Source organism: Aotus nancymaae, unplaced genomic scaffold, assembly GCF_030222135.1.
Source record: "Aotus nancymaae isolate 86718 unplaced genomic scaffold, 86718_ANA_hifiasm-v0.15.2.pri h1tg000003l, whole genome shotgun sequence".
Taxonomy (NCBI): domain Eukaryota; kingdom Metazoa; phylum Chordata; class Mammalia; order Primates; family Aotidae; genus Aotus; species Aotus nancymaae.
The window spans coordinates 28150520-28175259 of NW_026988414.1; the positions used below are offsets into that span (position 1 = coordinate 28150520).

Here is a 24740-nt window from a genome sequence, read left to right on the forward strand (position 1 = left end):
CTTTCTTCATTTACAATTGCATTTCAAGAGTAACTCTTACTGAAGGTAGCTGAATGTCATTCATTTTCACTATGGTATGCTATCAATTGTGTGGGGGGGTGTGTATATGTGTATATTGGGACGGCCATTTGTTATATGTTCTGTTGCCTTCAAAAAAAAATTAAGTTGCTTTTAGTGTTTTCTATTAAAACTAATAGTTCTGTGAATATTTGCATACATGTCTCCTGGTGCACATGAGCATGAATACATACTTAGGCTATGTATCTGGAAGTAGAACTGTGAAGTTCGAAGATAATGCCAAATTGTTGTCTAATATAGGCAAACTACTTTTGGCTCTCATTTGGATTTATCATTGCCAAATTTGACATTTTAGACTACTTTTGACAACTTACTGGACGTAAAACATATTTCACGCTAGATTTATTTTCCATTTCTCTGCCATTTCTGCTGTTCTATTCACTTATTTATTCATTTGATAATTATTTATTACTGATCTTTTACTATGTGTCATTCACAATTCTATTCATATGTTTATGAGTCATATTTTATTCACTTATGTGAAATACCTATTGTTACTTTAAATATGTTGTGTGTTCTTTCTTTTTGATTTACAGAAGTTCTAAAAATATATAATATGGATAATAGTACTCTGAAAATTATGCGTATTACAAATATATTTTCACTTATGTGGCTAAATTTCCTATTGATTTTCTTTGCAAGTTTTGTTGAGTCTTGATAGAAAAATAAAAATTGTATATATTTAATGTGTATAATGTGATATTTTGATATACATATATATTGTGCAATGATTACCATACCATCCTGAATGTGCTGGATCTCATCTGATCTTTCTTATTGTTTTTATTGTGTTTTTTGAAAGACCAATTCTTAATTTTAGGATGCTTAATATATGAAACTTTTTATAATTTAAGTTTTTGTGTTTTGTTTTGTATCATTGATAAAACTATACAATGTTTCCTGATATTGTAATGTTTACTTGTATTATTTTAGAAACTTATTTCTCCTAAACTTGATATTTTATTTTTATTTATTTATTTATTATTTTGAGATGGAGTCTTGTTCTGTTGCCCAGATTGGAGTGCAGTGGTGTGATCTCAGCTCACTGCAACCTCCACCTCCTGGGTTCAAGTGATTCTCCTGTCTCAGCCTCCTTGAGTATCTCGGATTACAGGCACTCACCACCATGCTTGGCTAATTTTTGTATTTTTAGTAGAGATGGGGTTTCATCATGTTAGCCAGGCTGGTTTCACACTCCTGACCTCAGGTGATCCTCCTGCCTCGGCCTCCCAAAGTGCTGGGATTACAGGCATTAGCCACTGTGCCCAGCCTAGACTTGATATTTTATAACTTGTGAGGTGAAGATTAAATTGTATCTTCATATATATACACACACACACATGTGTATATGAATATTTGCACATTTAATTAAGAATTAAATGTGTTTTCAAGAATATATATACACACACATATGTGTGTATATGAATATATGAATGTACACACACACACATGTGTGTGTGTGTGTGTGTGTATTCTTGAAAACTTAAGACTTGCAGCTTAAAAATGTCATCTGCACCAGCACAGGCCAGGTTTAAAAATTCATGTTACTGTAATACTTCAGGATATGATACCAGTTCTATGGTTCAAGGTGGCAGGCAGAATGTCTTTCATCTACTATTCGAATAATAAATTGGAAAAAAGTGTTCCATAACAGAAAGTCCCACACATTGTCTCTACTTGTCTTTTGGTGGCCAGATCCTGGCCCATAAGCTACAAGTTTAAGGAAATGTAAAATTATTATTTTCAAAAATTACATTAACAAGTATCCCATGTTCCATACTTCTATTATATGATAGACCATATGCTATTTTCTGGGTATAGAAATATAAATAAGATAATCCATGATCTAAGAGTATAAAAGTATGCTGTTAGCATAAGGGTATCCTCTTATGCTCTTATGTTTTAAGAGCATATGAAAAGTTGTACTATATTGTGTAATGTAATTTTTCCATAAAGAAAATGATATGCACTGGTCTTTCTAGAACATTAGGCAGAAGGAACAGCATGATCAGAGCCATAGATTTGGAAGTCACAGAGCCAGATGATAGATCATGAAGCAGTCATTGAACGTATGGTAGAAATAAAAGGAAGAGAATCAGCAAGGATTGGGTTGAAAAGGTCAGCAATTGTCAGATGTTAATATCCTTATATTAATTTTTCAAAAAATGATCTCATTTTTTTTTCTAAACAAGGCAAAGGCTTTTAGAATTAACTTAGGAACAACCAAATCTGTATTTGAGAAAGATAACTCAGATTGGAGTGTAAATGTGCAATGGCAAAGGGTGGAGCTTTAAGGCAGACTATCAGGAGATATGGCAGTAAGCACATTAAAAGGAAATAATAGCCAGGACTAAGAGAAATCTAAGGAAATGAAATGACTACAGAAACTAAGAACTGGTAAAGGCAAGGATGCAGAAACAATTTCAGAAATGGAATTGGCAAGACTTTGTGACTGAATAGTGTTATATGAGGTAAAAGGTGTTAATAAAAATTTCTACATTATATCATTTTGTGGGAGAAGAATATGGTAAGTACTTCACATGTGAATAGATTCTCTAGGAATTGTTCATAGAAAACTAAAATTGTTTCCTTTATTGAGAAAAATTTTGAATAGTGAACTTTTATTTAGTGTCCTGATTAAAACATGGCATTATTCTGGTGTTTAAGGTGGTTATCACAGAAAGACAATGTTTCCCCAAATACATTATTTTGTAAATGTCAACAGCATATGTGTGTGTGTGTATTTCTTCTGAAGTATATATTTTTTAATGTTTATGTGCAACAAAAGCCAAAATAGACAAATGGGATCTAATTAAACTCCAGAGCTTCTGTACAGAAAAAGAAACAATCATTAGAGTGAACCAGCAACCAACAGAATGGGAAAAAAATTTTATAATCTACCCATCTGACAAAGGGCTAATATCCAGAATCTACAAAGAACTAAAACAGATTTACAAGAAAAAAACAAACCAGCCCATCCAAAAGTGGGCGAAGGATATGAACAGGCACTTTTCAAAAGAAGACATATACGAGGCCAACAAACATATGAACAAATGCTCATCATCACTGGTCATTAGAGAAATGCAAATCAAAACCACACTGAGATACCATCTCACACCAGTTAGAATGGCGATCATTAAAAATTCTGGAGACAACAGATACTGGAGAGGATGTGGAGAAATAGGAACACTTTTACACTGTTGGTGGGAGTGTAAATTAGCTCAACCATTGTGGAAGACAGTGTGGTCCTTCCTCAAGGACCTAGAAATAGAAATTACATTTGACCTAGCAATCCAAGTACTAGGTATATACCTATAGGATTATAAATCGTTCTATTATAAAGACACATGCACACGTATGTTTATTGTGGCTCTGTTTACAATAGCAAAGACCTGGAACCAACTCAAATGCCCATCAATGATAGACTTGATAAGGAAAATGTAGCACATATACACCATGGAATATTATGCAGCCATAAAAAACAATGAGTTTGTTTCCTTTGTAGGGACATGGATGAATCTGGAAACCATCATTCTCAGCAAACTGACACAAGAACGGAAAATCAAACACCGCATGTTCTCACTCATAGGTGGGTATTGAACAATGAGAACACATGGACACAGGCAGGAGAGCATCACAAACTAGGGTCTGTCGGTGGGGAATAGGGGAGGGACAGCAGGGAGAAGGGAGGTTGGGGAGGGATAACATGGGGAGAAATGCCAGATGTAGGTGACAGGAGGATGGAGGCAGCAAACCACATTGCCATGTATGTACCTATGCAACAATCCTGCATGTTTTGCACATGTACCCCAGAACCTAAAGTGCAATCATATATATATGAAGAAAAAGAGTGAAGTAAGATCATACACACTCATTTCCACTTTTAACAATTATCAGTTAAGTTCCAAATCTGTTTCTATACCTCCAACAACTTCTTGCCATCCTGTATTATTTTATATTTAGTTTTTTAAATTAACTTTATTAAGGTATAATTTCCATACTATAAAATTCACTCATTATAAGTATATGAATCAATAATTGTTAGTAAATATATAGAGTTGTACAACCACACTACATTCCAGTTTAAGAACACTGTCATTATACTCAAAAGATTCTTCACGTTGCAGTAAGATTCTCCATTTGCAGTGATTTCACTCTTAGCCCCAGTTCTAGGCAACCACTGGTCTACTTTCTGTCTACATATTTGCCTCCTGAGCTCGAGTGATCTTCCTTCCTCAGTCTCCCACGTAGCTGAGACTACACACAGCTGGCTAATTTTTGTATTTTTTGGTAGAGAGGAGGTTTGCCACGTTGCTGAGACTGGTAGTTAAAATTTTTTTTTTTGTATGAGATGGAGTCTCACTATGTTGCCCAGGCTGGTCTCAAACTCCAGACTTGAAGTGATCCTTCTGCCTTGGCCTCTCAAAGTGCTGGGATTATAGGCATGAGCCACTGTCTCTGGCCTTCATTTTACCAGCAACTAAGATGCAACATTATTATTATTATTATTTCGAGATGGAGTCTTGCTCTGTCACACAGGCTGGAGCTTACAGTGGCGTGATCTCAGCTCACTGTAACCTCTGCCTTCTGGCTTCAAGCAATTCTTGTACCTCAGCCTCCCAAGTAGCTGGGACTACAGGCGTGCACCACCATACCTTGCTAACTTTTTTTATTTTGATAGAGACAAGGTTTCACCCTGTTGCCTAGAGTTTTCTCGAACTCCTAAGCCCAGGCCATCTGCAAACCTTGGCCTCCCAAAGTGCTAGGATTACAAGCACGAGCAGCTGCTCCTGGTCTAAGAGGTAGTGTTTTTGATATTTTAATATCTCTGAATTAGGATGTGTCTTATAAATTTTTATGGCTAAAAACATCATGTCTTTAATCAAAAATATTTTCTTGGTAGTCCACTGGGTTTTATAATCAATAGTACCTTGGATTTGATGAAATACAATAACTTTTAAGAAAGTAGTTTCTGAACAGATTCTAATTTGTTACACTTGATAACTGCCCAAGAAAATATGTATTCTGTTTCATCAGGATATTTTGGATGTACTGAAGTAGAAAAAAATTTTAGGCCAGGTACTGTGACTCATGCCTGTAATCCCAGCACTGTGGAAGGCCAAGGCTGGAGGTTCGCTGGAGGCTAGGAGTTCAAGACCAACCTCGACAACATGACAAGATGCCATCTCTAAAAATAAAGTAAAAAGAAAAAAGAAAAAGGCAGCATGGGCCTGTGAGCCCTGTGGGTGCCTGCATCTCCCACCTCCCCCCATCTCCCCCAGCTAGCCCCCATGTTCCCCAGATCCCCCCACAGTTGGCTCTGCAGTGGTCTGCTCCAGTTACCCACTGCGGATTCAGGTTTCAGACAGAAGGCTGCCTGTTCTCTGACTTTTGTTGTGGCCCCCACAGGCCCTGGTTACTATGGCGACCACCAGAGCCACCTTGGCCCTATGGAGGAGCCCCAGGCTACCCCTCAGCCATACTTTAGGCTGGTTCTGGAGGTGCAACACAGGATGGTGGTAGCACTGCATCAAAGTACGGGAGCAGATTCTAATTCTTATGGTTTTCCATGGGAATGGGTGATATGGGCAGCTACTGGATTTTTTGCTGTTCTCTTTTTTTTTTGTGGAGACGTTTTAGATCGGTTAGGAGTTGGCTTTATGTGGAAAGAGAGAAAAAGCTTGCTGAAACGCTGTCTAGACTAATTGAGGAAAAATGTCAACTACCTGAAAAACTGAGTGTTATTCAAAGAGTACGAAGGCCAAGAAGTCAAGTCATCTTTAAATGATGCCAGCTTTGAGAAGGAGGCAACAGAAGGACAAAGTTTGGAGGCAACCTGTGAAAAGCCGAACAGGTTCAATGTGGAACTTGACGAAGAAATACTACGTCTAGTAAAAGAGTTAAAAGAAGAGAAATCAAAACAGTCTGAACAAAATGAACTGATGGCGGATATTTCCAAAAGGATAGTCTCTAGAAGATGAGACAAAATCCCTCAAATCACAAGTAGCTGAAACCAAAATGACCTTCAAGACTTTATTTCAAATGAATAAAGAACCACTGAATATAGCAATAAAAGAGGCTTTGAATGAAAATTCTCAACTTCAGGAAAGCCAGAAACAGCTTTTGCAAGAAGCTGAAGTATGGAAAGAACAAGTAAGTGAACTTAATAAACAGAAAATAACATTGGAAGACTCCAAAGTACACGCAGAACAAGTTCTAAATGATAAAGACAATCACATCAGGACTCTGACTGAATGCTTGCTAAAGATGAAAGATTGGGCTGCTATGCTTGGAGAAGACAGAAAGGATGGTGAGAACTTGGAGTTAGAAATGAACAGTGAATCGGAAAATGGTGCTTACTTAGATCATCCTCCCAAAGGAGCTTTGAAGAAACTGATTCATGCTGCTAAGTTCAATGCTTCTTTCAAAAGCTTAGGAGGAGAAAGAAACCAAATTTATATTCAGTTATCTGAAGTTAATAACATGAAGGAAGAGCTTACAGAACGTATTCAAAATTCTTGACGTTGAACAAGCATCTTAGCAGTCAGAAAACACACATTTTGAAAGTGAGAATCAGAAGCTTCAACAGAAACTTAAAGTAATGACCGAATTATATCAAGAAAATGAAATGAAACTCTGCAGGAAATTAACAACAGAGGAAAATTACCGGTTAGAGACAGAAGAGAAACTTTCTAAAGTAGACAAAAGGATCAGCCATGCCACTGCAAATCTGGAGACCTATAGAAAGTGAACCAAAGATCTTGAAGAAGAATTGGAGAAAGATCCATTATTATCAAAAGCGCACTATTTCCTATGAGAAAAAACACATGATAATTGGTTTGCAGCTCAAACTGCTGAAAGAAATCTCAGTGATTTAAGGAAAGAAAATGCTTGCAACAGACAAAAATTAACTGAACTGGAGTTTAAATTTGAACTTTTAGAAAAAAATCCATACGCACTGGATGTTCCAAATACACCATTTGGCAGAGAACATTCCTCATATGGCCCTTCACCATTGGGTCGGCCTTCACCTGAAACGAGAGCTTTTCTGTCTCCTGCAACTTCATTGGGTGTCCACCCAGATTCTCACCTTGCTTCCAAGGAGAGGAGGAAGAGGCTCAAGGGGCCCAGGGAATCCTCTGGACCATCAGATTACCATTGAAAGAGGAGAATCAAGCTCTGGTATGTTAACCAATTCTCACAGGGGTCCTTCTGACACTGGGCCCCCATCACCTCTGTGAGAAAAGGGAGCTTCTGGAGATGATTTTCCACCAAGAGATTTCCCAGGTCCACCACATGCTCCACGTGCAATGAGAAATGTGTATCCACCGAGGAGTTTTCCTCCTTACCTTCCCCAAGACCTGGATTTTAACTCCCACCTCCACTCCAGAATTGAGTTCCTTCCGGGTTGATTCCACCTTCAAATGGGCCTGCTACTGAACATCCAGAACCGCAGCAAGAAACCTGACAAGATTTTTGCCCTCTTCAAAAATAATTTGACTGATCTCATCTTTGATTTAAAGTAACTGCTGTTACTGTATAATTTTTACTTACTTTACTTATATTTTGCTAAATTTAAAGCTTAATGAAATTATAAATCCCAAAATAGGATTTTGTAAATAAAGATGATTTAAATATTGAAAAAAGAAAATGGTGAATGCTTTTCAATATTTTTCCCATCATTCTGATGTAATGTTAGACTTTAAGAAACACCAGCCAGAACTGAGATCTTCAGGAAGTTGTAGGAGAGATGACCTGATGTGTGAATGCATAAGGCTGCACTTGGACTTCGATACACAGGCATCATTTACCAACTGAGAACCAGGGTATATATTATGCATATAATTGTGATGTTCTGTATATTTCATATCATTTGATGTTTAAAATAAATTAAATGTGATGTACCAAGGATCATTCACAATGAATCTGTGCCTGACAGAAGAAATTGATCTATGAGATTATTATTGTTATTTCCACTTTAATATAAACATATGCTTTGATGGTTCATCAACATATTCCAAGTATTTCAGAGTTAAATAAATTTGGCCAATCTCATGATATCAGGTAGTGTATTTAAGATGACTTGTAGCTCCTGAAAAATTCCTTTCTATCATTGATTAATGCGTCAATTTTAGCCAGCAGAATTTTACTTGCAATTATTTATTTACTTTTTTGTTCATTAATTACTTTAAAAACATACTCTGGATCAGGTAATTTTGTAGAAATGAAAAAATGAGTAAAGTGTACCTTATAATATCCAGGAATAACTTTACACGAATAAAGAAAAATAAATATTCCAATAGTTATAGGAAAGTGGCAAGAGCTAAAACAGAAATAAATAAATTTCAATGACAAAACAGACGAGGAATTACTTAATTTTGTTTTGAGAAGTGCCCGTAGCTTTCAAGGCCCAGATGTTCATTTTTATCCAGCTAGCAAGGCTGGCAAAAGTCAATTTGGTATTCAGTGAAACCGAAAAAACTACAAAGTATCTGTTTTTCATAATTATTAGGTTTTATAACTGTTCCAAGACACTTTCCTTACATTTTCTTCCTTAATTCTTTCAAAGATTCGATGTTGACTAGATTCCTATTAAGATGTCCGGAACTAAACAGGAAGGCAGCATGAATAACTCGAAAGAACAGCTATGTAGGAGGCAGGTGTAGTGCCAATTAAGTAGGATAATGTGTTTACAAGTTCCACCTGGCATTTGTAGGCAGTCTACAGATGATGCTATTTTCATTGTCTGTTTTATAATCATACTCTTTTCAAATTAATTCCCATATAGAAAGTTCCTTATCCTCCTCATGTTTGTCTTCAATGCATAACATGAGAATTGTTTTAGTGTCTTTACTCTCCTTCTTTCTGATAATCTTTTCCTAATGTTTTCTTGCTCATTTCCTGCAAATACTATTCGTCAGACCAGAGCCTTTGTATCTAACACTGATAAAAAGAACAGAGAACAAATGATCTCATCATATTCCCTTAGTAAATTGTTAATAAAAATGTCTGAATCACAAATTCAGTACAGTTATGAAATGGGATCCAGATAGAAAACACAATTCTATTCACGTGGTTCAAATGAAGAGACTTCAATGAGGAGCTTGAGTAGGTTTCACAAAACAGAGATGGGATATTGTAGCACCTGAGGCCAACAATGGAGGGAAACTGAGTACTGCTTTTATGGTTGATGAGTCAAGAGGACAATATAGAGTTAGTTCAACCCAATGAGAGCCGAAACCTTAAAAGGGGTAGCCATATGACAGAAATTATAGTCAATTGGCAGACATATGGCATCAGGATTCAGGCAGGGAAGAAACGGCACAAAGTCTCTCTCCTCTCACTTTCTCATCTCTTGTCAGTGTCTCCCATTGGCTGACCAAATGCGGAGCAACTAGCAAGGGGCCCAACTCATGAAGTTTTCTGGAGTTGTGCTTTACAGGAACAGAGCAGAGCAAATAGACAGGGATCAGGGTAGGAGAGAGGGTAGAATTACCACCAAAGTGATACGATGAAAATTTGTGTTATTCTCCAAATATTCCTCTGGATACTTAACATTAAGTAACTAGTTAAACCTCCCACCAACTCTATAAGTTGCCACTATTTTTATCTATAGTTGAGGAAATTGAGAGACAGAGAGAGTAAGGTATTTGTCAAAGTTTATGTAGCCCTTTTTAGCTAGTGAGTTCCTGCAAATGCTTCTCCTCTCGAGGGCCCCATTTTACTTAAGTAATCTGTAGGGAAATTCTAGAAGACAATGTTAAGCATAAGAATGACTTCAAATCTTAATGTAGACTTCTTATTTTACAAATATGACAGCTAAACCTCAATTAAGAAAAGTTCCTTTGTAAGGTCATTATTTTAAAGACAAACCCAGGGCCAGACTGCACTTTTCTCACTTCCGGATAGGTTACATTTGTAAAATAAGAGGCTGCTTCTCATTTACTGTAGCGATATCTGATTTAATGTTACAAAGAATCATGATATTACATTTTTTAAATTACTTGTGATTTTTATTTCAGGAAACTATTTTTTCACCTAATACTTTCAAAACTATTTTATCCATAAATATAGCACATAAATATCTCAGGTATGTGGTGGTACTTAGCTGAGATTTATTCATTTAGCATGGCAGCAGATGATAGTGAATTTTAGGTGCTGAAGTATATTATTACTGCCAGGGAGAAAATATAGTTTATTAATCAAATTACATACCTTCCCACTCCATCCTTTACCTTCTCTTACTTCCTTTTAAAATTTTTCTAATGTTTTTCAATTATTGATGTCACTTAATTTTTTATTTTTCAGTTTTAAAAACTTGCCCTACAATGGAATACTTATGCATTTATTCTTATTTTAAATATTTTGTTGCTTTTCAGATCTTAAAGTATAAGTTCACTGGATTAAATTGATAAAATATAAAATATAAAGGCAATTTTTAAATGATGACTTTATAGAGAATCCCTACCCAGAGAAGGTAACTTGTTGGGGGTAGATTGATTGCATGGATAGTTACAATCGGTAACCTCCCTTTTGCCCAGTAACAAACACTTTAGGTCCCTTTTGCTCTTCCTTTATTTTTTCTTCTTCTTTTCTTGTTTTTTTGAGATGGAATCTTGCTCTGTTGCCCAGGCTGGAGTGTAGTGCCATGATCTTGGCCTACTGCAATCTCCACTTCCCAGGTTCAAGGGATTCTCCTGCATCAGCCTCCTGATTAGGCACCTGCCACCATGCCCAGCTTACTTTAGTATTTTTAGTGGAGACGGGATTTCACCATCTTGGCTAGGCTGGTTTCAAACTCCCGACCTCGTGATCCACCTGACTTGGCCTCCCAAAGTGTTATGATTACAGGCGTGAACCACTGCACCTGGCCTCTTTATTTTTTCTTTTGGGCGGCCCTGCGACTTGCTTTGGCCAATAGGATGCCCAGTTCTGAGTCTATACATCAAGGGGCCTTGTGTACTTGTTTTATTTCTTTGGAATCCCTTCCTGTGACATGACAAGCTCAGACTAGTCTACTGCAGGATAAGATACCATGTGAATCACAACAGTGTTGCTCCAGTTATCACAGCCTAAGCTCCAGACATGGGAGAGAGGCCAATAAAGGGAACCAGAGATGACCCACCACCTGGGCACTGAGACATAAGTAAGCCCAGCCAAGAATAATCAGCCAGTTAACTGTCTAATGCCCAAGTTTAATAAATACTTGTTGTTTAAGACCCAATTTTTTTCACTGCTTGTTATGTATCTATATTTTTGCAATAGATAATGAATATACACATCCATTATATCAATATCAATATTTGCATATGCATTTGCTATATCCACTTCCTTTATGTATATTTACATCTTTAATAATGATTATAATAATTACAAATATTTAACTGAGTGTGTTCTGTTTCACATCCTTTTAATTGCTTACATATAGTATGGTTTTTAATCATAATCAACTGATGAAGAACTTATTCACTTCACAGATCAGAAAGTAGAGGTTCTGGGAAGCAAAGGAATGTTTTAGGTTACTTTCAGTTATCATTAATAATTTATGCCTCCACATTTGCATATATTATTATTAATCCCTGGATAGTCCTACCCTGAACTGCCGCTAGCAATGCCCATTGTCCTGAGTTTCTGCGGGCACTGCCATTTTCACTGGCTACTCCATTGAGTCAAGATTCTCTCACTGGTTTGGTAGCTGAGCTAGATACATTTTTCCATTTCTACTGTCACTGCCAACCAAGCCGTAGGCACCCTTGACCTTATAGCTCTAATGAAGGTCTATTTTTCTAAATGCAACCACGTCCTGGCTTGACCAGATCTGAGCTGGCAAAAAAAAGGTGGCTTTCCTAGAACCAGAATTCTGCCACAAATAAACATGCCATTTACATTACCAACCCAGATCCTGTGAGCCAGAGACCCTTGAAACAAGCATCAATCTTCTACTGTTAATTATTATAAAGTGAGGAGATAATCCCCTCTGACCAAGTCATCCTTAGCCTGAGGTATATATCTATTGCAGAATAACTTGGATCTAGGAAGTTTTTAGAGCTAACTGAGACACTACCTTTAGGGCACAAGTCAGGAGGTATTTTTGCTATCTGATTTCACTGTTTACTATCAACGTGAGTTGGAATAATGTTCCAAGAATTTGGCATGCAATATATGCAAGCGATATGTAGTTGACTAACCTTTCCTAAACTCAAAGATTAGGTTAAAAATCTGTAGGCATACTTGACTGCCCCAAAGCATGAAACATGTGTAGATATGTAAAAAAAATGTATTTTTTTTTCTCATGAGCCTTCCCAGTTCTTTCATGAATCTATGGATGAAAATTCCTTTTCAGAAGAAATGCCATCTCACTTCAAGAATGAGGCATGACATAGGAATGCAAAGTAGAAAATGAAAATCACCTATAAATCTATATTCAAATAGACACGTTGTTAAAATTGTGTCTCTCTCTTCTAAACCTCCTTCTAAACATATACATTCTAACAATATTAGTCTATCAAAAATTGAATTATCTACTAGAAGCCAGACACTAGTCTAGCCAATGGAAATATGGCAGCAAATGAACAGATTATTTTGCCTCAAGGAACTCCCAAGGCAGTAAGAAAAGACAGCAATATACTTGTTAACGAATTAGCTAATGAGATATTATTAGGTAGTGAAATGTGCTGTACTTGATGTATTATCATACAGTGTGACCAGAAGATCATGCTGCTTTAGCTCATTCAAGAACTTCTTGCAGAGAAGATGGTATTTGAGAGATTATTAGCATCACAATTGCTGTTAACTGAATGTTAGTGCCCTATTCCCAATATTTATGTGTTGAAAATAGATTACCTAAATTCATATGGTATTTGGTAATGGGACTTTTGGGAAGTGACTAGGTCATAAAGGAAGAGTCTTCATGAATGGGATTAATTCCCTTAAAAAAAAAAAAATGTCAAGGAGTTACCTTGCCCCTTTTGCCAAGTGAGGATGCATTTAAAAGATGACATCCGTGAACGAGGAAGTGGGCTGTCAGCAGACAATCTGGGCCCCTTACTCTTAAACTTTCAGCCTCCAGAACTGTGAGAAATAAATGTATCTTGTTCATATGTCACCCAGTCTTTGGTATTTTTGTTATAGTAGCCCAAACATACTAAGACAACAATATTTTCATTAATTATGTTAAAGTGAAAGTTTGTATGTAAAACTTCTAAAACTTCAAGTAAAACTATATCAATAAGTGGTATATATAAAATATATTGAGAAACAAACTATTAAAAATGAAACCCTAAGAACTCATCACTTTTAGAAAAAAAATAAATCATTACTTTTAGTTTCTATTTCAGGATATGCTTATTTCATCACCTCAACCAATAGCTTCAAATTTGTACTATTTATGGATGAAGCACATACAAATTGCGGAGGTGTGCAAGTGCTTTGCTGAAACTGATTTAGCTCAAGCATTTCTTGCTTCTTTCCTTACCTGCTTACATCACTTAACCAATTATTCTAATCATTCCTTGGCACACAGTCTCAACTCCCTTCTTCCATTTTATAAGCCATTGACAAAACTTCAGTCTTGATTGAATCCAGTTCTCTGTCATTAACAGCTGTACCTGTGGCTAGAACAAAACAAATAACTCTGTATAGTGGTGCCTCTGAACCATTTCCATTCTAACTCATTCTTTGTCAACAAGTTTATAGCTTCTCTTCATTCCTCAAAATTCTTCCATATCCTCTCAGATATTCACACTCTGTTGATGACTTTACTTCCTATTTCATTGATTAAAAAAGGCGGTATCACAAAATATATTCCACAAAAGGCCTCATATTGCATCAACTTACGTAGGAACATCAGTGAACATACACTTTGCCTTCCCTCTATTTACTGTGAGTGGATTGTGCTTTATGCCAAGGTCAGCCCTGCCACCTATACAATAGACCCTATCTTCTCCCATTTTATGAAAATATCACTTTTTTCAGTTTATGAATTTTCCTTTTTTATTTTCTTTTTCTACTTGCCCCCTCAGAATCCAGCAATAACAAAAACTACGTTTTTATAGTATCCAAATGAAAAGGCTTCTCTGCTATAAAACCTCACTGTGTCCATTTTATCATTCTTCTACAAGAACAACACTAGTGTGAGCCTTTTTAATATTCTTTAAAAATTTCCAGAAATGTGGTTTGTACAAGTTATCTACTATTTCAGAAGATATTTTACAAGATTAATCATAATAATATGCTTAACTGTTGACACAGTAATTTCATCACTAGGAAATATGGAATGATTACTTCTAAGTAAAATAACTTAAACATTTAACAGTAGGAATGAATAATTGATCATAAATATATCTATATAAATCTATATTTGATATAGATGTATTTTACAATTTTTCACTTTTATATACAGAATTGACACATCCACGAGCTTATAGGTAAACATCTCATATTTCCTAATGGTAAAATAACCAGGTCTACAGTTGTGTACATGTTTATGGTTTTGATATATTTTGTCAAATAGCATACATTCAAGTTGAAAAATTTGTAAAATGGCCCATCTCCAAATGCCATATGAATGTTAATAACACTAGCAGTGGAAAATTATTTCTGATCCTTACTTTTGAGGGATATAATTTTAAAAATTATTTTTAATAATGAAAGGTAAATCATGTATTTTCTAGAAAAATTTTTATTTAGTTTTCGTGTGAATTGCCTTTATCCTCATAAAAATTATATTTTCAGTTTTTTTTTTAGTTGCAAGTGCATATGCAAAAGGTGTTAACTCAGCCTCACGTAAATTTTTGCTTTCTTCTTATACAGCTGCTGCCCCAGCACCGGGAAACTATCATTTTACTCTCACTGAGTTCAATTTTTTAGATTCCACATATAAGTGAGATCATATGGTATTTGTCTTTGTTTCAGGCTTACTTCCCTTTATATAGTGTCATCTAGGTTTATTCACGTTGTTGCAAATGACAGGATTTTTTCTTTACCGACGCCCAATAGCATTCCACTGAGTACATATACCACATTTTAAAAATCCAATCCATTGATGATCTTGGCGACTGTAAATAATGCTGCAATGAACTCTGAAGTGCAGATATGCTTTTGACACATGGATTTAATTTCCTTAGAATATACAGTTGACCCTTGAACAATGTGGGATTTAGAAGCACTGACTCCTCATGCAATTGAAAATCCATGTATAACTTTTGACTCTCCAAAACTTCACTACTAATAGTGTACTATTGATTGGAAGCCTTACTGAAATAATAAACAGTTGATTAACACATATTTCATGTGGTGTATTATGTACAGTTATTCTTACAATAAAGTAAGCTGGAGAAACAAAATGTTATTAAGAAAATCATAAGGCAGAGAACATGTATGTACTATTCATTAAGTGGAAGTGGATCATTATAAAGGTCTTCATCCTCATCATGTTAAGTTGGCTGAGGAGGAGGAGAAAGAGGAAAGGTTGGTCTTGTTGTCTCAAGGGTGGCAGAAGTTGAAGAATACTTATGTCTAAGTGGATCTTTGCAGTCGAAACCTATGTTGTTTAAGAGTTAACTGCATACCCAGAGGTGAAACTGCTACATTAAATGGTAATTGTATTTTTAATTATGTGAGGAGACTCTATACTATTTTCTATAATGATTGTACTAATTTAAATTCCCAAGAAAAGTGTACAAAGGTTTCCTTAACTCCATGATATGGTTTGGCTATGTCCCCACCCAAATCTCATCTTGAACTGAAGCTCCCATAATCACCATGTGTCGTGGAAGGGACCAGGTGGAGAAAATGGAATCATGGGAGTGGTTTTCTCCATTCTGTTATTGTGATGGTGAGTTAGTTTTCAAGAGATCTGATGGTTTTCTGAGGGGCTTTCCCCCTTTTGCTTGGCACTTCTCCTTCCTGCTGCCCTGTGAAAAAGGACATGCTTGCTTCTCTTTCTGCCATGATTGTAAGTTACCTGAGGCCTCCTCAGCCATGCTGAACTGTGAGTAAATTAAACCTCTTTCCTTTATATATCCAGTTTCATACATGAGACTGGATAATTAACAGCATGAGAATGGACTAATACACTCCATGCCCTCATTAATTTATTAACAGCATGACAATGGACTAATATACTCCATATCCTCACTAATACTTGTTATTGCTTGTCTTTCTTCAAAACATTTTTTATTATTTTATTTATATATTTTTAATTTTAATTTTTGTGGCTACATAGTAGGTGTGTATATTTATGAAGTACATATTTTGATACAGGCATGTGACATGAAATAAGTGCATCATGGAAAATGGGATATCTCCTCAAGCATTTATACTGTACGTTATAAACAATTCGATTACACTCTTTAAGGCATATTAAAATATACACTGAATTATTGACTGTAGTCACCCTGTTGTGCTATCAAATAGTAGGTCTTATTCATTCTTTCTAATTTTTTGTACCTGTTAATCATCCCACCTCCCTCCAAACCTCCCATTGCCCTTTCCAGTCTCTGGTAACCATCCTTCTACTCTCTGTGTCCATAAGTTCAATTTTTTTGAGTTTTAGATCCCACAAATAAATGAGAATATATGATATTTGTGTTTCTGTGCCTGCCTTATTTTACTTAACATAATTATCATCTCCAGTTTCATCCATGTTGTTGTAAATGATTGGATCTCATTTGTTTCTGGCAAAATAGTACTTTGTTGTGCATGTGTACCACATTTTCTTTATCTATTCACCTGCTGATGAACCCTTAGGTTGCTTTCCAATGTTAGCTACTATAAATAGTGCTGAAACAAACATAGGAATGCAGATATCTCTTTGATATACTGACTTCTTTTCCTTTAGGTAGATACCCACCAATGGGATTGCTGGATGATATGTTAGCTCAACATTTAGTTTTTTGAAGAACTTCCAAACTTTTCTTAATAGTAGTTTCACTAATTTACATTCCAACCAACAGTGCACAAGGAATCCCTTTTCTTCACATCCTCACCAGCATTTGTTATTCTCTGTCTTTTAAATATATGCCATTTTAACTGAGGTGAGATGATGTCTCATTATAATTTTGATTAGCATTTCCCTGGTGATCAGTAATGTTGAGCACCTTTTCCTATGCCTGTTTGCCATTTGTATGTCTTCTTTTGAGAAATATCTATTTAAATATTTTGCCCATTTCTTGATGGGATCATTAGATTTATTCCTAGAGAGTTTTTTGAGCTCTATATATATTTTGGTTATCCCTGTAAGGTGGGTATTTTGCAAATATTTTCTCCCATTCTGTGGGTTGTCTCTTCAATTTGTTGAATGTATCCTTTGCTGTGCTGAAACTTTTTAACTTGATGTGATCCCATTTGTCCATTTTAGCTTTAGTTGCCTGTAAGACAGTCTTGCTCTGTTGCCCAGGCTAGAGTTCAGTGGCACGCTCAGCTCACTACAACCTCCACCTCCTGGGTTCAAGCAATTATCATGCCTCAGCATCCCAAGTAGCTGGGATTACAGGTGCCTGCCACCAAATGCAATTCCAGTTAGATTTTGTATTTTTAATAGAGATGGGGTTTCACCATGTTGGCCAAATTAGTCTGGAAATCCTGGCCTCAAGTGATCTACCTGCCTTGGCCTCCCAAAAAGCTGGGCTTGCAGGCATGAGCCACTGCATCCAGCCCCAATTTAATGCTTTCTATTTAAAATCTTATATTGTCAAACTCTAATAATGTGAGAGCTGTTTTTTTTTTTTTTTTGTATTTTATTTAAATTAAATTATTTTCTGAGATTTTAGTCCAAGTTGTTATTGGGTTGCTTTTTAAAAATATTTTTTAAAAATATGTCCTTATAAGCAAATGTTCCAAAAGTCAAATATATACCAAGCTTCATCACTTGGCAATCACAAGCTTCATCATAATGGCAATTATGATGGATACAAGCTTCAGTTTACATACCAAGCTTGGTCCAAAGCTCAGTCAGAAACCCACGTTTATCAGCAAGAGACAACTGGGAAATGACATGTATAACTAGGTGCTCAAATGCCCCACTAAAACCTTGACAGGAAAGGAAGCCAGAGAGAATAGTGGTGGACAATTATCACAACTGACAATCGTGTTAATTACATAATTAAAAAATAATTACTATGTCACAAGTAATACTCAGTCTTTTCTAGACAATCTTGTCTTTCCTTTTTTCTCTCACTTTTTTTTTTAACACATTCTTGAGCCAAGGTGAAATATATTCAGTTTGTTGTTCTGCCTACAGAGAAGTAGTAGGATTTGTTTTTAGCCTAGAATTCAGTTCTTCTAAGTGACTATAATCAGAAACTCCAATTTTCAGCCGAAAACACTTTCAATTTAAACCTTGGGTTTTAATATATACCTGGAGCATCTCTTCTCTAATGAGTCTACATATTGTTTGGATCCCAAGAAAATTTTTTTGATTTGGCCCAATTCAGTTCATAAAAGCAATAATTCATAGCATCTACTGTTAAATGTTCTGATGACAGAAACTACCATCTCTAAAGTTTATTTGTGATAACTATGTCTTCTAGGATATAACATCTCAAGATTTTGGAGAAGTGATGGTAAAATGAATTGTTTTCTACTTAAATATCAGTTTCTCAGTTTTCCACCTCTTATTCTCTGAGGCAGGAGGAAAGCAGTGAAGGAAAAATGAAGCAAAAGACATGATATATATAGGTAATTTTCATTTCTAATTTATGCTTTTGGGCAAGTTATCTCTTTCAAGTTCTTTGTATGGATGATATAAGCTGTAACTGAAGTAGAAAACTTTGGTATTACTGTATCTATTTGATAAAATATTTCAATGGATCAGAAACACTAAGAAAGCTGAGTCACAAAGGACAGTTTTTAGTGGGTATGGATGCTAATGTAGCATATACATTATTGTTAATAGGAAAGTAATCTATATAATGAAATTCATAGGAAGACACTGAGAACTCGGTGTCAGGGGTTGTGATTGGTACTTCAAAATATATGTGTTGAGTAAAACAATCTTTGCTTTCAAAGTGTTAATAATGGGGAAGAACGTATACTCAAATAAAATGTGATGAAGGGATTCTGTAGTATGTTTTGTGAGGCTACTTGTGATATGTTTCTGAATTACCACTCAACTCTGAAATATCACATCAGATGCTATGCTCCAGCAAAATGAATGACTTACAGTTCCTGAACATCCCAGGCTCTTTAGAATCTTACGCTGGAAAACTCTTCTCTATCCCTCCACTATACCTTATATTTCCCTCAGAAGTACTCATAAGACTAATTATTATAATGTCTTATAGCTGTCTGTTTACTAGTCTGAATTTCCCTAACACTATCAGCTTTAGGAGAGCCAGGCATGAGTCTACTTGTTTACTGTTCCATCTCAGTTATCTTCTTGGTACAGTGCATGACTCATAGTAGGTGCTCAATGAAGTGTTTATATCGACTTCAAAGATAATAAGACACAATTATTAGCGCAAAATATTCATTGACTTCTTTCTCTTCCTTCCTGACAGGGCAATGTTGGTTTTCTCCATCAGTATTCTAAGACCTAGAAAAATGAAGGTCAAATCATTGGTATAATTAAAATAAAGAAGGGAAGGGAGACAATGAGAAAACAGCCATATGATATAGGATGATGGATTAAGGATGGAAGGAGACATATTTCAGGAGTAGAAAGTGATGCAAATAGATAAGTTTCAGAGAATATGTAAATAGGAGATGAAAGGAAATATATATATAGTGGTTGTCGTAAAATATGTATTTATATCCCCTTCATATATTTTGATAAAAATAAATAAGGCATTAAAAATTAAATGCTCTTCATAAAATGAGCCTTTAGAATATTGTAATATTTCAAAATTGATTCCAATATATTTTTAAGAATATTAGAAATAACCATGAAAGACTTGATTACATAAAGCAGTGATTATTTCCAGCTCTGTGACTCAGAAGAAGGTTGGTGAAAAGTTTGAACAGGATGGATAGGATCTACATATATAGAAAAATGTAGAGAAAAAAGCTATTCCAGGTACAGAAACTGTTTAAAGTAGCATTAATTTTGAAGATGCAGTAGCAACCAATCATTTTCATGCAGATGTAAAGGTATTTACACGTCACTTGTCTTACCTTGACTAGTTTGGTTAAGTTTAATTAAGGGCTTTTTTGCCCTTTTCTTTTGAACTTCTAATTACGTTTGATATAATTGGACAAGCAATCTATATTGCTAGAGGCAATCCATATTTCAAAGGGGCTAAAGGCTAATGCTAAGCTACCAGACTAGAGTTAGTTAGTACAAAATTGTTGACTTTATTTGCAGAGTGGTACAATAATCAACATAAAGCTGGTAAGTTCACTTACAGCTTAAGGGAGTCAATTCATTGCCCAATTGAGATGCATTTTTTGGTAGTTTCACCGAACAAAAACACTTGTTAAAACAACCATGTTATACAATTTTTGTAGTTACCATAAACCTCCAAGTTGAAGGTTGCATTCCTGGGAAATTAAATCAAGTGTTGTAGCAATATTGAATATCTTACTCATTGTAAACATAAAGGGAAGAATGGCAATTATGGATACAAACAGCATACGAAATAAAAATTTCAAAATGGGCTAGCCTCCTGAAGTCATCTTTGTCCATCATATTCCAACGTTTACAAAGAATTATAAGTGCTTTGCAAACTTTTCCTATTTATCTGATTGAGAAACTTAATGAGTAGCCAAGGATTTGAAGTCATAGTATAGCTTTACTTCTCAACATTACTAAAATAATTGGTTGAATGAATAATTAGAAAGCAAAGAGGGAGGGAAGGAAGGAAGAAAACAAAGAAATAAGGGAGGGTGAAAGGAAAACATCACAGTACTTGATTCAAGTAATGCTCCGTATACAATATTATGATTGTAGTTATTTTATTTTTAACTAAGGCTAAATCAAAAATTTTAGCCTTTAGCTGTTGCTACATGTGCTCTGTGTTTTATCCATTGTGAACAAAATTATATTTGTCTGACATTTTTAGAACAAAGCAGAGACATAACGAGGTCTTTACCAAATTCCATTACACTCTATAACTATGCCCTTTGTATATTATCACAATTGAAAGCCAATTACTTTTAGCAGCAAACAAACAGGACCTCTTGAGTATTACATGTTATACGATCACTAAATTTACTCAGATAAATTTAGTGATAAGACATGGAATATATGCTACTTTTATATGTTGCCCTTATTTATAATAAACTTATAAACATATTTCTGCTTTGCATCAGCCTGTAACAAGTACCCCAGACTCGTAACAAGCAAACTATAAATTGGCTGAAAATACAGCACTGACCTTTGCTGAAGTAACCAATAACTAGGTCTTAAGTATGCTCAGGGACACTAAAATGTGTGATATTTTTCTTGTAAAATGTGCTCATTATAGGTGTAAAATAGTTTTGCCTGTGTATAGAGCATCTGGATCTGTCATCAAATTCAGTAATTTAAGTGACTTTAAAAATAATAAAACTCATTATAACAAATGGATACATAAATAACTGATTGTGTGGTTTTGCAATAGCTTCAGGATGTCAGACTTGATAGAAAAATGATTTAAACTATGTAACAATGAGAAGAAGCAAAATTTTCTGTTGTAGAAAATGGTAAATTATATTGTTATATAATCTGTGTTCAAGAATATTTAGGAAAATATTTGGGAATATTTGGGAATACTTGGGATAGATATGATTTATTGATATACAACAGATGTTTTCTCTAGTGACTAAACTGCAAAGTAACTTAGAATATATTGTTGCTATAAGCTTACTAGTCCTCAATTAGAAACTGGTCGATAGTTACAGTATTTTGGGGTTTTAGGTTAAGAAAAGAGTTTATGTTTTGTCAGTCATCAAACAAAGACCACACTGTAAAATATGTGGCAGCCATGAGGATGCCTTTTAGATCACTCCCTGCAGACAGAGTAATTGACCCACGGCCCCAGCTACTGTTTGAAATTTATCTCCACATTCATGCCAAGGCAGTGCTTTCCATTTGCTACTCCCAGACAATGTTTGAGAACAGCAGGGGTACTAAAAGTAGGTCTGTTCCTATGAGACACAGAACTACTTTAATGGGAAACTTGGATTCTAGGACTCTCGGAGGACATTGTTGAACTTTCTTTATAACTGCGCCTGTGGTCTCAGATGTGTTCACTCTTCTCTTCCTTCCTTTTTTCCTTCCTATAGACTCATACCCGCAGTGTATTCTGATGGCTTTCTCAGGTTCCAAGGCCTCCCCTCCTCCTTCTTTCACAGATATTTACACTAATAAATTGTTTTCAAGTTTACTTTTGCCTTAGAGTCTTCTCCCTAGACAATCTGACAAAAGCAAGGTATATATGACATTACCCATGATCCAGGTTATATGGGAGAGGTTTCGTACATACGTCTCTGTATAATAGAGAGTTTTCTAGGCTACACCAACTTGGGTCCACCATTGCTAACAGAAACAAGTAAAGTCTTTACTCTCGAAATTATTCTATCCTTATATTCTTTTCTAATTCACTCTACCCTTGGTCAAGGAAAGCCAAGGGACAGTGTATTTTTTCAGAAACAGAAGTTATGTTCTAGTGTGACTTCCCAGTAACAGCCATGAGTCTGACTTGACAGTGACGCTGTAGCCAGGAATTAAAGTCCCTTATGTCTGATTCTGAATCCAGCCCAAATGTAGTGAGCACTAATATTTATTATTGAAAAGTGAGAAAGGCTAAAATAACAAAGGTTTCACTGCAGCAGGTCTAAAGAAATTATGGAGAGAGAACTGTATAGCAACCCGATTTCAAATAATTTAACTGGGCCATCAAGTAATCTGCCTCTGTTATAATCTTACGAATTTTTATCTCTTTGTAGTATTGATATATATAATCTATTTATTTCTTGGTATCTAGTAAATATATTAATGATGGATAGGAGTTCTGAGCCACATTTTTGGAGTTGAGATATTTAGTAATATCAGGATTTTAGTTGAGATACTTAGTAATATATCAGGATTCTTATGTGTTTAAGTGGATAAAGTAGGTGTGATTATGTTCTCCTTAGTGACCCAGGGTCTAGGCCTACTTCAGCAGACCCGGGACCAGGCCCACCCCAGTAAACCCTAATGTATGTCTAACCCTGTGGATTGAGGTGCCAAGACTACTATACACACAGACTCCAGGACAGCCACTGGGAACCAGGACTCAGACCTGCTCCCATGGACCCAGGATCCAGATCTACTGCAACAGCAGGTCAGCCCCCATGGACTCAGGATTCAGGCCCATTACAGTGCATCCAGGGACTAGGCCCATCTTAGCACCTGTCCAGTCCCTGAAGACTCATGCCCAAGACTCACCCCAGAGCCAGGCCAGCCTCTAAGAACCAGGCTTCAAGCTGGCCACCACAGATACAGGCTCTGTGTCTGTTCACCTGCTGACTCAGGGCCTACTCAAGGATATTAGCAGCAAGCATTCCCTTGGATGGTGCCAGATGGCCTGCCCAGAATCTCTAGACAGGCTAATTGGTGAAAGGTGTTCCAGAAAAAGTCAGTTTGTGAAGACTAGAGTAAGCCCCTACTCTTCAAAGGCACAGACATCAATGGAAGGTAACCAGAAAAACTAGGAGGACATAAAACCACCAAAATAATGAAATAATCTTCTAGTAGTTGAACTAAAAGAAATGGAGATATACTAAATCCTTGATAAATAATTCAAAATAATTATTCTAAGAAAGATCAGCAAACTTTAAGAAAACACAGAGAAGCAATTCAATAAAATAAGAAAAAAAATAAGTAACCAATATGAGAAATGTAAGAGAGGCTGAAATTTAAAACATCAAAATGAAATTCTAAAGATGAAAAATGAAATGAAAAAAATAAAATGAAATAGATAGCATTAATAGCAGAATTAAGGACAAGAAAGACTGTAAACTTAGACAGGTTATTTGAAAATATACAATCAAAGGAGAAAAAAGAATAGAAAGGTAGTAAGAAAATTTGCAGGATTTACAGCATCAAAAGAGCAAATGCTCAGCTCATAGATGTTCATAAAAGAAAAGAGAAAGACAAAAAGGTAGAAAGCTTATTTAAAGAAATAATAGCAGAAAACTTTCTAAATCTGGGAAAAGATATATGAGTATGGGATGGTCAATGTCTCCAATCAGGTGTAATCCAAACAAGACTAGCCTAATCCATGTTATAAGAAAACTATAAAAAACAAAAGACAAAAAGATTATCCTAAAAGCAAGCATAAAACCAGAAACACATAAAAGTACCAATAAGGCTAACAGTGGATTTCTAAGTAGAGACTGAGATGATACATTTAAAGTACTAAAAAAATAAAAAATAAAAAAATAAAACCAAATAATAAAACAAAAATAAAACCAACCAAGAATACTGCAACTGGAGAAGTGGTCCTTCAGAAAAGAGAGAGAGGTAAAGACCTTTCCAAACAAACAGAAGTTGAGGGAGTTCATCATCAGCAGAGCTGTCTTATAAGAAATGCTGAAGGATGGTTTCTAGATTCGTCCATCTCTACAAAGGACACAAACTTGTCATTTTTTATGGCTGCATAGTGTTCCATGGTGTATATGTGCCACATTTTCTTTGTCCAGTCATCATTTTCAGCAAACTGACACAAGAACAGAAAATCAAACACTGCATGTTTTTGATT

The 24740-nt window shown here is 35.6% G+C and overlaps 1 pseudogene; it reads left to right on the forward strand.

Moving 5' to 3' along the window:
- The first annotated feature begins 5528 nt into the window (after positions 1–5528).
- On the forward strand, positions 5529–7319 carry LOC105727311 (melanoma inhibitory activity protein 2-like; annotated as a pseudogene).
- The last annotated feature ends 17421 nt before the right edge of the window (positions 7320–24740 follow it).